Source organism: Scardinius erythrophthalmus (assembly GCF_964197995.2).
Source record: "Scardinius erythrophthalmus genome assembly, chromosome: 7".
NCBI classification, from domain to species: domain Eukaryota; kingdom Metazoa; phylum Chordata; class Actinopteri; order Cypriniformes; family Leuciscidae; genus Scardinius; species Scardinius erythrophthalmus.
The window spans coordinates 20,759,493-20,773,921 of NC_138227.1; positions in this window are offsets into that span (position 1 = coordinate 20,759,493).

A 14,429-nucleotide genomic window follows, 5' to 3' on the forward strand; every position below is an offset into this window, starting at 1 on the left:
TATATTTATCAAATTTAAGAATTTGAAATGAAAGATGGAGCATACATTTAATAAAATTAGGGGAAAATGCCCTTTATAAAGGTACAAAAAATTATTCTGAGTGTTTTCAAACAGTGATGTAATGAAACATTAACAATTTAAGCTTGAAGGGAGTAAAGCCTCTGTTTAGGCTATTAAGGAAATGTAATTTTGCCAAAAGAAGAACTTTTATTTAAATAAATGTTGATTTTAAATCAGCCTACTTCAGTGTGATATGTTACCATATTATCATGCTTAACACTAAGAATTTGAATAATTGTAATGTGATGGTCAGATGCAGATATCTAAATCAAAGAATATGGGTGGTTTGCGTGTGGATTATTTATTTTTAATAGTGGATTCGGGTGACTCAAAGTGCACCAGATTAATGAATTTATCTTTAAAATGTACAAAATTTTCTTCACGGGGTGCATGCCCCCGGACCCCCCTAGAGATACCGAAAAATGTGGGAAACACATTAGGCTATATGATGATTACAAAAAAAAATACAAATTTAATTATCTTATTATTAAAATACATTATTATGATTTTACCACCTCCACCTCATTTTGAGCCAGGAAAAACCCTGAAATAGGCAACAGGCTTCTTGTAAAGGTATTACTTTTACTGGTAATTAGAATGGTATTTCAGTGCACTTAACTTCTAACTTTTGGGAGTTGTTCAAAACAGTTCTCTTTTGGATATATAATAACAATGATATATTCTGTAGCTTACTGATGATCAGTTTGTCGCATGTTTAGACCTTGTATGTGTGTTGCACAACACATGTTGCACTTGGCGATCACGGTGGGGATTGACATGGTATTGGACCGTGATGGTCATAGAAGAAGTGAAGGAGCAGTACCCCCCAATTATGGTGGGGTAATTCGCACTCTGCTTGGAGGCAACTTCACTAAACAATACGCTCTATGCACGAACGCTGCTGACGTATTTCCGGTAGAATCTCAGCCAGCGTCTTTACTTCCGCATAGCGCGTTCTATAGCGAAGTGTATTAGCGGTAAAACTTTCATAAAATTATTATTCTCAGAAATGGAGACAACGATTTTAGAAACCGATTCGCTAGTCGGATTTCGCATGACGAGAGAACACTCGCCCTCAAATTTGTCAATGTAGAGTGTAATTTACCATTATCTCCACCGAATACTTTATTAGTAGTACCAAAAACAGCTTCCGACGCAGCACCGGATGTAACTGGGCGGGCTGAGACAAAACGCGGAAGCGATCGTGCATAGAGCCTATTGCGCAATTTTTGCATGTGGTATTTTAACATAAATGCCTGTTTCTTATTCACTAACCACCAGTAATAAAATTTAACAAGGAACTAAATGTGCTGGGGGAAAAAATACTTTGTGAACATTTAAATGAAGTCACTGTCATTCATTTCTATGCAAATTAGGATCCAACTTACAGTATACACAAAATGTAGCAAAATATATATAATATATTTAAAAAAAAAACTGAATGGCAAAAACCCTAAAACGACTGTAAAAAATGATCATTTAAACAGCTTTACAGCTCAAGTTTTAACAGGTGAATTAATATAAATGTTTTTTTAAATAAATAAATAAATTGATGCCATTCACTTCTAATGTAAATGCATCACCTGTGTGTGTGAACTAGTAAACCCTACATTATAGGGAAAAAATGAAAAAAAAAACTTTTTTTTTTTTGTCCTCATGAGGAAACCAGCTTATAAATCATGCCAAGTGAAGTTTTTTGAAAATGTTGCTGTAAGGGGATATGAAGTTTGTACAGTACAAAAATCAATATGTCTAAGGAAAGTCACTATAAAACATGAAAGCACAATGTATGTGTGTGTGATCAAATTACATCACTCAATTGAAAGGAATATTCCTTGAACGGAGTGATGCTGTACAGTCTCGGTAAACTGCTAGATTGCAATATTGCATACTCTTAAATGGTTTAACTGATGAGTAAATTGAATGACTTAGGAGCAAATCCACAACATGAGTGGAATTAGACCTGCCTTTCCCTGCTAATGACATCAATTAAGCAACAGATTTGTCCTCATTTTGAGGCTGGCTTTCCTCTGTTTTGTTTCCATCCCTGTCTTTGTGGCATTCTTTGTGAACTGGAAAGCAGCAGCAGATATTTCCTGAGCTCCTCCTCTGCCTTCTCCTGCATGTGCAGAGAGTTAATGAGATGCTAGCGTATGTGTTATCACGAAGGCACCAGCAGCTGCCAACAGGTATGTTTTCGGGCTTTACACAAAACAGGCAGGTGGCGGTTCAACGGTTGCTTGCAGGAAGCTTAATATCTCTCTCTCTATCCCGAGCGGCATTAACACGGAATGCTACCACCAAATCGTAGAGGGAGCGGCAGAAAATTAAACACTTGAATTCGGATTTTGCCATGCAGCCAACACAAAGACCTTCAATAGAGGAGGGAGTATATGTTTTGAAGAATATTCCAGAGGCTTTTTGAGCAAAATGCTGGTCTTCTCTGTGTTAATGACATTTTCAAGAGAAAAACGGTGGAACCAGCAAGATGCCTGATGTCTGTGCATAACGTTTCAGGACTCTTGCAGAGATGTAAAAAAAAAAAAAAAGACAACACAAGAATTAGAGAGGGCGGACAATTGATCAAGGACGGTTTAGTTAGAATGGGCAGCCATGACCTCTGTTTGGTCCACTATGGATAACGCCAATTATTCTGTCAATTCAGATCCTCAAATAGACTTTTTAAAATAAACCTTTGCCCCAGACACTGGTCACAATTAACACTGTCTGGCTTCCCCTCTAAATACAGCAACAAGCTTGTCTCTAGCACTTAAAATGGTGCTGGCTGCTGGTCATTGAGACTGAAGTAATTAGCACCCATCTGTCTATCTATTCTAATTGTTGCTGTTTGATCTTCTGATTACACTGCTTACCAGAGTACCACATACAACTGTATATTTTCATCACTTTAAAAAAAAAAAAATACATATTTTTGGCAACAATAATGAACTACATAAGCAATAAATATATATTTTAAAAAAAAGTATTTTATATACATAAAATATTATATAAAATAATTATAAAAATTACTTGAAACTTTGAAAATAATATTTTTATAATAATATTCTTATATTGAAAATAAGAAGCCGGACTCACATCTACAATTAATTAGAGTCACCTTGAATACAGTCTATAATTAATTTACAGGTGATGGCAAGCATAAGTGGACATGTAAGTGTGTGAAATTTCCATGCACACTTGTTTTGCTATTAATAATGATGGATTAAGAGACTTAACTTCCCTCTGACTCCCACAACTGTAAAAACAGGCCTGGGAAATCGCATGTTACCCCATCCTCCCCCTCTCTTCCCTACCCCACACTTTCTGAGCTGGAGACGGAGACCCAGCCCCTTCAAATCATGAATAAGGAGTTGTGGCAAGGCATATTTTAGACCTCTACGGTGCTTTTAGTGTCAAGAGACCAAACAAGACCAGAATACATTAGGGAGATGAGAATCAGGGTATTGTTGAACATTCAAATACATTTTACATTGGGCGTCTGCAAAATGTCTCGGAAATGTTTGTATTTTACAAAAAGCACCGCTTCTCCAACACAACATTTAAATATTTTTACATATCCATGCCAATGTGGCATGATAATGTCAGTAATCACATAGAGTGACATTGTGGGAAACACTTCCACCTTCACCTTCCAAAATTAAGGGTAATTGAATTTTATTTCTTGTAATTGCATCTTTATTTCTTGTCATTGAGACTTCATATCTAAAAATTGCAATCTCATAATAGATAAAAAAAAACTATAAAAATGATAGTAAAATAATATAATAATAATAAAAATAATATTTAAAAAATGTAAAAAAAATGTGACTATTTCTTGATAGATGATTCATGATATCTATAAATATGATTTTTTATTAAAAATATATAATATGTATTTAATGTAACAGTGACTATTTCGTGTAATTCAAGACTTTCTTGTTACTTGTCTTGAAACTTTTTTTTGTATATCTTAAACTGTTAAATTGCTAATTTTATTTTTTATTTCGAGGCTGAAACATGCTTACATGCTAAGTAGAATGGTGGGGAGGGGGGGTTGTCAGTGAAAATGGAGCATGATTTGGGTATTTCCTACACTTAAATTCTTGTAATCTCTCTGTTGTCATAGTTAAAATTAGTGAGAAGATGCTTTTCAGAGTTAATTATTTTACACGGCACATTCAGCATGTCGGACAACACCTGTATCCTCTTCTGTCGCATGGGAATCTGCAGCTGTCTTCTCTTCAAACGCAGGGACAATCCAAGGACAACCTGCTTGTCCTCTGATCTCTGACCTTGAACACTGTGCTAATACCCTCAGCTGCCAATGTCATGGCCGCATGGCAGAGGGGCCTTTGTTTCCGTGGGCTTCACCCTTTGCAAAGGCAGATAAATGATTTCAGTTTGTCCTCTGCAGCAAAGGAAGAAGTTATCGATACAATCCACAAATGATGTCAGGGATTTGTCAGTGAAGCTTATGAATGACAAAAACACCCCCCCACCCCCCTCCAAAAAAAACACCTTCTCTTCTGGCCAAGAAGATTGAGAGCCCAAACACATTATTGATTTTTTTTTTTTTCATACCTTCTTCTAAATAGAGGCTCAGCCTACAAAAGCAGGAGCAAGGGCTTTTGTGTGCTAAAATGTGGCTAAAAGCTTTCTTTAAAAAAAGGAAGATAAGGATTATATAGGTCCACATATAACATCAAACTGTGTAACCACCAGATGGATGCAAGGTGGAGGATGCTGGGTTGGCACACTTCTGGCTTGGCCCAGTTGTTTGGGGAAAAGATTAGGGGGAACAGCTGATAGACATAAGTAAACTTTGTTTTGTTAACCAAAAGGGTGCCGGATGAGATCGAAGCTCTCAGTGAGAATCACGTGTTCATGTTTGGTACAATGGCACACAGATGCTCCTTGACTGCCAGATGAAGAGGTAATGCAGGACAACATGGCAGCGAGTTATGAATCACCACAAAATAGAGAACAAGCAAGTGGTGTGGTGAGGTGTGTGTGTGTGTGTGTGTGTGGGGGGGGGGGCATTTTAATAAAAATAAAACACAATATATATATATATATATATATATATATATATATATATATATATATATATATATATATATATATATATATATATATATATATATATATATATATATATATATATATATATATATATATATATATTATTGTGTTTTATTTTTATTAAACACAATAATATATAAAAAATCATCTTTTGGAAATTGAACTTAATGCCTTAATTTAAAAAATTTGGAAAAATCCAAACTTTAAGTACACCAATTTTCTTTGTGAATGAATAATGTATCGTAAATAAATAAATGTCCTTCCTTAAAATACAGGGTGCATAAGTTTGGACACCCCTATGTTAAATTCCCATAGAGGCAGGCAGATTTTTATTTTTAAAGGCCAGTTACTTCATGGATCCAGGATACTATGCATCCTGATAAAGTTCCCTTGGCCTTTGGAATTAAAATATCCCCACATCATCACATAGCCTTCACCATACCTAGAGACGGGCATGGTTTTATTTCAGTTAGCCTAATAGCTGGTTTGATTTGCATTGAGAGATGATCTTATGGAAAGTACTCCATGCCAGTCTCTAGGATTTTGCACCCTGTATTTTAAAGAAGAACATTTATTTATTTACGATACATTATTCATTCACAAAGAAAATTGGTGTCCTTAAAGGTTGGATTTTTCCTTTTTTTTTCAATAAGGCATTAAGTTCAATTTCCAAAAGATGATTTTTTATTCCTCTTTTTAGTCAACTTTAGCGTGGGTGTCTAAACTTATGCATAGTATATATATATTGACCAATTGTAAATGGTCCTCTCCCCTTTTGACATTTTTTCATCATAGTTAGCTTCTTTTTATTAGTAGTTTGAGTCTACTTTAACTACTTAAAATAAAAAAGTTAAATAAAATAAAATAATGGTCTTCTTCCCCTTTGACATTTTTTTCATGGTTAGCTTCTTTTTATTAGTAGTTGAGTCTATTTAATATAAAATAAAATAAAATAAAACACTTCCTTTGTGGATGCAGAATAAACTGCATGTTTTAAAGGTTTTATAAAAGGGCTGCCTGCTAGGGCCGGTGTCTGTCCCTGCAACACAGAGGAAAACACAAGAACTGCCATCTCAAGGAGAGAAAAAAAGAAGAAGCTCTTTGGCAAACATAGTGCTGATTAAAACGAACAGGGAGAGCTGCCGGCGGCAGAGAAGGAAAGGGCAAACAGGCCGTCCCCACAGGAAGTACACAGACAGCAGCTCCTCTCACATTATCTGACTCACACATTGAGACTGAGTCTGCTGAGTCAGAGACAAAAACAACACTGCAACCTCTCAATATCAAACCAAAAACGCCAAAAAAAATCAACAACTTCATAAAGGAATTATGTAATTTATGTTCAACGGCAAAAAATTACCTTTCGGTAAAAACTGACTTAAAATATGCAGGGCTACAAAAAAAAAAAAAAAAAATCAATAACAGTAAAATAAATGTAAAAATGCGATTCTAGGTTAATGCCACTTTAATCAAACAGGGAATGTTTCAAGCAAATAATGAGAATCATATTTATTTAGTAATACAACTAACCAACTCACCAACTCAACTGCTTACACAAAAAACTTCAATTAATTATACACTATGAATAAAACTTGTTCTTTTGTTGCCTGCATACTGGGGCAGGGCATGCAGACAATGCAGTGGACGACTATGGGAGTGATCCTGCCCTTTGCCCTTAAAAAAACAAGGTTAATACATATCTCACACATTTCTCTTTGGAGAGTCTCAACACAACACCATAGTGTCAATCACGGTCCTGTGAAAAGTTGCGCCATAGGATTCAGCGAATGTCCATGCAAGACATTCTTGTAAGAAAACTGCTTAAGACTGTTTGTTTCAACAAGGAAAGCCTTGAGAGTGCAAAAATGATATTATTTGTGGAACTATCTTTAATTTAGCTAACCACATTGAGGTCCGTCCGTCCTCGGAGGTACGGGAGAACAGAGAGGACACAACTCCCCCACCCGGCTGATGGCTGTCATTTGTCTGGACACAGAATGGTTTTAATGTCTTGGCTTAAAACAGCAGAGGATCCTGCCAAGATTAAGTATCAGATCTCAAGGCATTTGCAGAGCATGTGAAATCACTCTCGATGGCCCCATTCTCCCCTAATTGAATTAGGAGCTTTCCCAGCAAAAAGCTAAAGGCCCGATGTGATTTTTTTTCTTCTTCCTGGAGTAGTAAAGCTACGTGCCCAAGGTGTCAGGGCCAAATCCTCCGCCTAAACCCATCGTCTCTGCACGCAAGTACCCTGATAAACATCTGAAGTGAGGGGGGTCAGCCAGGATCCCATGACATCACTGATAATAACAGAGCAGCTCTCAGCCTATCAGAAAGCAAGGAATGGTGTCTGCTCCATCATTTGCATGATGTCATGTCTATGGCTTTCTGGACAGACAGCACCAAGTGGCCAGGGTGTTGGAACATGGATAATTGTTTGTCCTCAAGGTCTTATTCTTCTATACAATAGTAGGATGAGGCCTATTAAGTAAACGATTTATCAAAATAAGAAATGCGTATGTAAAAATGTAACGCTACATAATGCAATATATTTTAAATATTCAATATTTACACATTTTTTAACTAAACAGATTTTTTTTTATAAAGGTTACTTAAGACAGTTAAAAAAATTATATACTAATATTAAAATTAATAAATAAAAATAAACATATTTAGATTAATAACATTAAGGGTAGGGAAGCTGAATGTAAAAAATGATCATGAATATTACAATTGTTAGTCATTACAAAAAAACTAAACATATATTAGTAAAACAAGAAATTGTATAGAAAACGAATGCAGAGAAAATGAATCATTATGAGAGATTAATCATGTATTTATTATTATATTTACACTACCATTTAAAAGTTTGAGGTCAGTGAGACATTTCTTTTTTTTTTAAGAAATGAATACTTGTATTATGACAGTAAATACATTTATAATGCTTTTACAAATGTTGTTCTTTTTAACTTTCTATTCAATCCTGAAAAACATGTATCACGGTTTCCACAAAAACATTAAACAGCACAACTGTTTTCAACATTGATCATAAGCAATGTTTCTTGAGCAGCAAATCAGCCAATTAGAATGATTTCTGAAGAATCATGTGACACTGAAGACTGAAATAATGATGCTGAAAATTCAGCTTTGCCACTGACACATAACAATTACATTTGAACATTTATTAAAAGAGAAAATATTTGAAAACAAATAACAGAATTGTTTCTTTCAAAAACAAATAGAAATACTTCTCATATGTAAGTATCGTAAATATTTAAACATGTAGCCTATGTTAATTTGGTTAGTAGTGACTAAGCAATTAAGTGTGATAGATTCATAACAACATTTCTCACAATCGTTTCTGCTGTGGTTTCATGGGCTTTGGTTTATGTATCAGCGTAAATCCAGCCATAGCTCTAGGAATGAGAGCTGTGACACCTACCCTGCCTTAATCCTGACCTTGAGAGAGAAAAAAAAAGTTGCAGAACTTCTCCTTCCCTCGGGATAGAGAGAAAGTTCTCTAAGGTGGCTGACACAACTGCACAGCTGCTTTCTCTATCAACCGCCTGCCCATATTTACATGGGGCTTATAAACAGGTCTCGGTGTTTGGCTGCTGCTTCTTGGAAATACAATCTGTCTACCACTTATCTGAGAGGATTACTGCGCCCGGGCCAGCTACCGCAGATTAAAGACAAAGGAGAAATTAAAGAGGGAGCTATCAACAAACAGAGCGACAACATGACAGGGAATTTATCCAATTTCAATGATAGCCCAGTGACCCTCTGAGGTGCAAAAGATACTGAGCTGAGAGGTAGACCAATGAGAGACAAACACAGGTTAGGTTAGGAAACATCATCGGCATAAAGCTACAAATTAACTGTATGGAATTAGAATTAGTGTTTGAGAATTGCTTTCAAACAATGCAGCAGAAAAAAAAAAAACATGTAGGATAAAAGGAGAGAATAATTAATTGGCTGTTATGACACAAGGATATAAAATGCCCATTAAACAGTTTTTGTAAAGATTATCCCCCAGACTTAAAGGGATAGTTCACCCAAAAATGAAAATTCTGTCAGTAATTACTCACCCTCAGGTTGTTCCGACCCCGTAAGACCTTCGGTCATCTTCGGAACACAAATTAAGATGTTTTTGATTAAATCTGAGCGCTGTCCTCCATAGACTTCTAAGGGACTGAAACTTGCTGGCCCAGAAAAGTTATTAAAGAGATTGTTAATATAGTCCAAGTGACCACAGTGGCTTAATCTTAAGTTTATCAAGCGACGAGAATACTTTTTGTGCGCAAAAAACAAACAAAAATAGCGGCTTTATTCCACTATTCATTTCCTTCTCTCTGGGCCTCGAGAGTTAACGTAGTGTTTTTGCGCAGCGCGTCTGTGTTGCACGTCACCACGTAGGTTCACTATTGGCCGACGCTGGTCATGTGTGTGATGCGCTGCGCAAAAACACTACGTTAACTCACTCGAGGCCCAGAGAGAAGGAAATGAATAGTGGAATAAAGTCGCTATTTTTGTTTGTTTTTAGCGCACAAAAAGTATTCTCGTCGCTTGATAAACTTAAGATTAAGCCACTGTAGTCACTTGGACTATATTAACGATCTCTTTAATAACTTTTCTGGGCCAGCAAGTTTCAGTCCCTTAGAAGTCTATGGAGGAGTGAGACAGCGCTCAGATTTAATCAAAAATATCTTAATTTGTGTTCCGAAGATGAACGAAGGTCTTACGGGGTTGGAACAACATGAGGGTGAGTAATTACTGACAGAATTTTCATTTTTGGGTGAACTATCCCTTTAAAGGAGAACTCGGCAACTCTAGCGAACTCTAGTCACTTCTTCGCTGATTTTCCCTTTTGTTGTCGCATGTTTTCCCCACGAGCTCCCCCTACAGTTGTGGTGGGGCGTATATTTCACAACACAGTCGTAAAAAACTCACTTGCGGCGGCCTCCTCCCCCTCTCTACCGCTGCTCATGTGCGTTTGTTTTGATCGGAGCAAGCCAACTGTATCGTGTGGAGTTATGTCTACCGAGGTGGGTAATCTGGTAATACATCATACATGCGTGTGTGTTTATGTCGAATTGCCGTAAAGCAATTTGTGTTTCGCGCTCGTTCTCGTTCTCGCTTTCGCTTCTCACGAGACTTCCAATTTCTATCTTGCCGGGACGGTAGTGAACAAGTTGCAAGGTTGGTTTTCCGCCTGGGAACGCTGGGGGGAGCGGGGAAAGTCACCAATATCACCAGAACAGGTTGTTTAACCATCCAAATGATTTCTAGACAGTTTTATTAAGTTAAAAAAGCTACCAAGTTCCCTTTCGTTGTCACTCCGAGTTACGTCGGATGACGACGAATGGGGTTTCGCTTAGAAATCCTATCATCTTCGAGTATTAAAACACGAGCCAATGGCAAAGAAATGCCATGGGTCTGCGGAATTTGCATAGCGTAACTCCGCCCCACCCTGGGGGTATATAAGGAAGTCGCTGGCAAGATGCAGATATGTTTTCGCTTCGGAGCCAAGTTGATCTACTTCAATCCACAGCCAAATCCTGAGTTCATCTCTTTATCTCTTCGAGACGAGCCTCTCTCCAGGTGTTGGTGTGACAGCGAGTTCCAGCGAGTGCACATTCCCTGCTGATCTGTGCAGTGATTTGCCAGAGTTTGTGTGTTCTCTCCCTGGTCGCTTCAACACTCTGCGGAGAAATCTCCTTTCACAAAAGAGCATTGCACGCGGCACGTCTTTTTAAAGATGCCTCGCCCGTGCACTTCTGGTTGCGGTCTATTTGTATCTGACTCTGATGGGCACAATCGCTGTCTTGTGTGTCTGGGTGTCGATCACGCCAAGGCAGCGTTTGTGGATGAGTCATGTTCCCACTGCGGGAACATGCCCATCGCACGGTTGAGATCGAGACTCAATGATCTTAATGTGAGAGTCCCCTCATCCGCACCCCGATCTACTGGTCCCGAGAGGGCTGGTACTTCGGCTGGCGGCCAGGGTGATCTGAGGGTTACAGTGTGGAACAAAGCGCCGACTATTCCACGCTCCACACTTCCCTCTGTTCCCGTGCAACCCGCGAGTGTCCGCGTGGAAACCGCCGTACAGTCCTCTGACTTGCCGCGAGTTTCATTCGGCGCTCCAGAGGAAGACTCAATGTCGATCGCTGCATCACAAGGTGGGCAGGAGTCCTCGGGAAGTGAGGATTCGGCTGTGCTGCCACCCTCGGGTGTCCCAGCATTGTCCGAGTCTGATCCCGAGATGACGGCCATGCTTTCCCGGGCAGCCGCGGCGATCGGTCTTGAGTGGTCCCCGCCACCTGGGCCGGTTCGTTCGCGGCTGGACGATTGGTTTTTGGGTGCGGCTGCTGATCCGCGTCGGTGGCCAACCCCAATGCCTTTTTTCCCGGATGTGCATGAGGAGGTCACGAGGTCCTGGAAGGCACCATTGTCTTCCCGTGATCGCTCGGCGACCGCCTCCGCCTTGCCTCCCCTTGATCAGGCGGCCGCCAAAGGGTACACTGGGGTTCCCCAGGTTGAACGCTCTGTTGCGATGCAGTTGTGTCCTCAGAGTGCTTCTTCCCGCGGGGACCCAAAGCACCCCTCCAAGGCCTGTAGGTTCTCTTCCACCCTTGTGGCGAAGGCCTACAGAGCTGCGGGGCTGGCGGCCTCCTCACTGCATGCCATGGCGACTCTGCAGGTCTACCAGGCCCAGATGTTGCGTGACATGCACGAGGGGAGGTCTGACCCAGCACTCTTTGATGAGTTGCGTGCCGCCACCGACCTTGCTCTCCGAGCGACGAAGGTGACCGCACGCTCACTGGGTCAGGTGATGGCCACTTCGGTGGTCCAGGAGCGACACCTATGGCTAAACCTGGCTGATATGCGGGAGGCCGAGCGGACCCGGTTCCTCGACACCCCCATATCCCCGACTGGCCTGTTCGGCGGTGCAGTCGAGGACTTCGCCCAGCAGTTCTCGACTGCCCAGAAGCAGACTGAGGCTTTAAAACACGTCCTGCCCCGGCGGCCCGCTGCTCCGGCAGCGCAGTCGTCGGCACAGGTGCCTCAGCCCGCTCGCCGCCGAGGGCGCCCTCCTACGGTTCCCCCCCCTCCCGATCGGCCCCAGCAGTCCGCTGCTTCCGGGTCGCGTCGGAGAGGAAGCCGTAGGAAGGCGCCACAGCCCTCTCCCGCCCCGTGCCCCGCTAAACGCCAGGCTAAGCGGCGCTCCTGAGACGGGCTGCTCAGAGATGGCGTTGAGTTCTGTTCAGGAGCCGGTTGCAGGGCCGCTCCTTCCCCCGGTGGAGGGCCGGGGGAGAATCCTTGGTTTTCCCATCCCCGCTGCTCGTCCCACGACGGGCAGCACCCTAAAATGGTTAAAGAAAGAACTCACTACCCCATCTCTGAGCACACGGAGTGTGCGGATGAGAGCACGCGCCGCCCACGGGCCACGCTCCTCTCGTCCCCCTCTGTCGCCAGACCCCTGCCAGAGCACGCCCCCGTGGGACGCTGGTCCTCCCCTGGCCTCCTCTGGCAGGACGCGGCTAATGACCATGCCCCCGCACTGGGCCGCTATGCCACCCACGCCTGGGCCGGTCATTCCGCCTCGCTGCACCCCCGACGGAACGTCTGTGGTTCGTATGACCCCGCTGGTGCACTTTCTGGAAGCCTGGCTAGAGCTTCCCAGATTGTCCCGCTGGGTCGCGAGAACCATCAGGCTCGGCTACGCGATTCAGTTCGCGCGATCTCCTCCCCGCTACAGCGGAGTCCGCTTCACTATGGTCGGTGGCAATGCCCCTGTCATGAGAGCGGAGGTCGCCACCCTACTGGCGAAGGGTGCGATCGAGATTGTCCCTCCAGCCGAAATTAGGGCCGGCTTCTACAGCCCTTACTTCATTGTTCCGAAGAAATCGGGTGGGTTACGACCGATCCTGGACCTGCGCGTCCTGAACCGCTCCCTCCACAGGCTGCCGTTCAAGATGCTCACGGCCAAATGCATTTTCGAGTGTGTGCGGCCACAGGATTGGTTTGCAGCGATCGACCTGAAGGACGCCTACTTCCATGTCTCCATTTTACCTCGACACAGACCGTTTCTACGGTTTGCTTTCGAGGGGCGGGCATACCAGTACGCGGTTCTCCCTTTCGGGCTAGCCCTGTCTCCTCGCGTCTTTACGAAGGTCATCGAGGCAGCTCTTGTTCCCCTCCGGGAACACGGGGTTCGCATCCTGAACTATCTCGACGACTGGCTGATCCTAGCTCACTCTCGAGACCAGGTTTGCGAACACAGGGATCTTGTGCTCCGGCACCTAGCTCGTCTGGGCCTTCGGGTCAACTGGGAGAAGAGCAAACTCTGCCCAGTGCAGAGGATCTCTTTTCTCGGTATGGAAATCGACTCGGTCGCCATGTGCGCGCAGCTTACGAGCGAGCGCGCGCAGTCACTGCTGACTTGTCTTCGCCAGTTCGAGGGCAAGAGTGCGGTCCCACTGAAACTTTTTTAGAGGCTCCTGGGGCATATGGCATCCGCAGCCGCAGTAACGCCGCTCGGATTGCTTCATATGAGACCGCTTCAGCTTTGGCTTCGCGATCGAGTCCCGAGGTGGGCATGGCAACACGGCAAGCTCCGGGTCCCAGTGACTCCGGCCTGCCGTCAGACCTTCACCCCGTGGTCGAACCTCAGCTTTCTACGGGCCGGAGTGCCCTTAGAACGAGTTTCCCGGCATGTTGTTGTCACAACAGATGCCTCCACCACGGGCTGGGGCGCCATGTGCAATGGTCATGCTGCCGCGGGCTCCTGGACAGGACCCCAGCGCCTTTGGCATGTCAATTGCCTCGAGTTGCTGGCTGTACGTCTCGCCCTGCACCGTTTCCATGCGTTGCTCAGGGGTCAGCACGTACTAGTCCGATCAGACAATACCGCAACAGTAGCGTACATCAACCATCAAGGTGGTCTACGCTCCCGCCGTATGTCGCAACTCGCCCGCCACCTCCTTATATGGAGTCAGAAGCATCTGAGGTCGCTTCGAGCCATTTATATCCCGGGACACCTGAACCAGGCGGCCGACGAGCTGTCTCGAGTTCAGCCTCTCGCTGGAGAATGGCGACTCCATCCCCGGACGGTTCAGCTGATTTGGGATCAGTTCGGCGACGCACAGGTAGACCTGTTTGCCTCCCACGACTCGTCCCATTGCGACCTGTTTTATTCCCTGACCGAGGGCACGCTCGGCACGGATGCACTGGCGCACAGCTGGCCGAGGGGCCTACGCAAGTATGCGTTTCCCCCAGTGAGC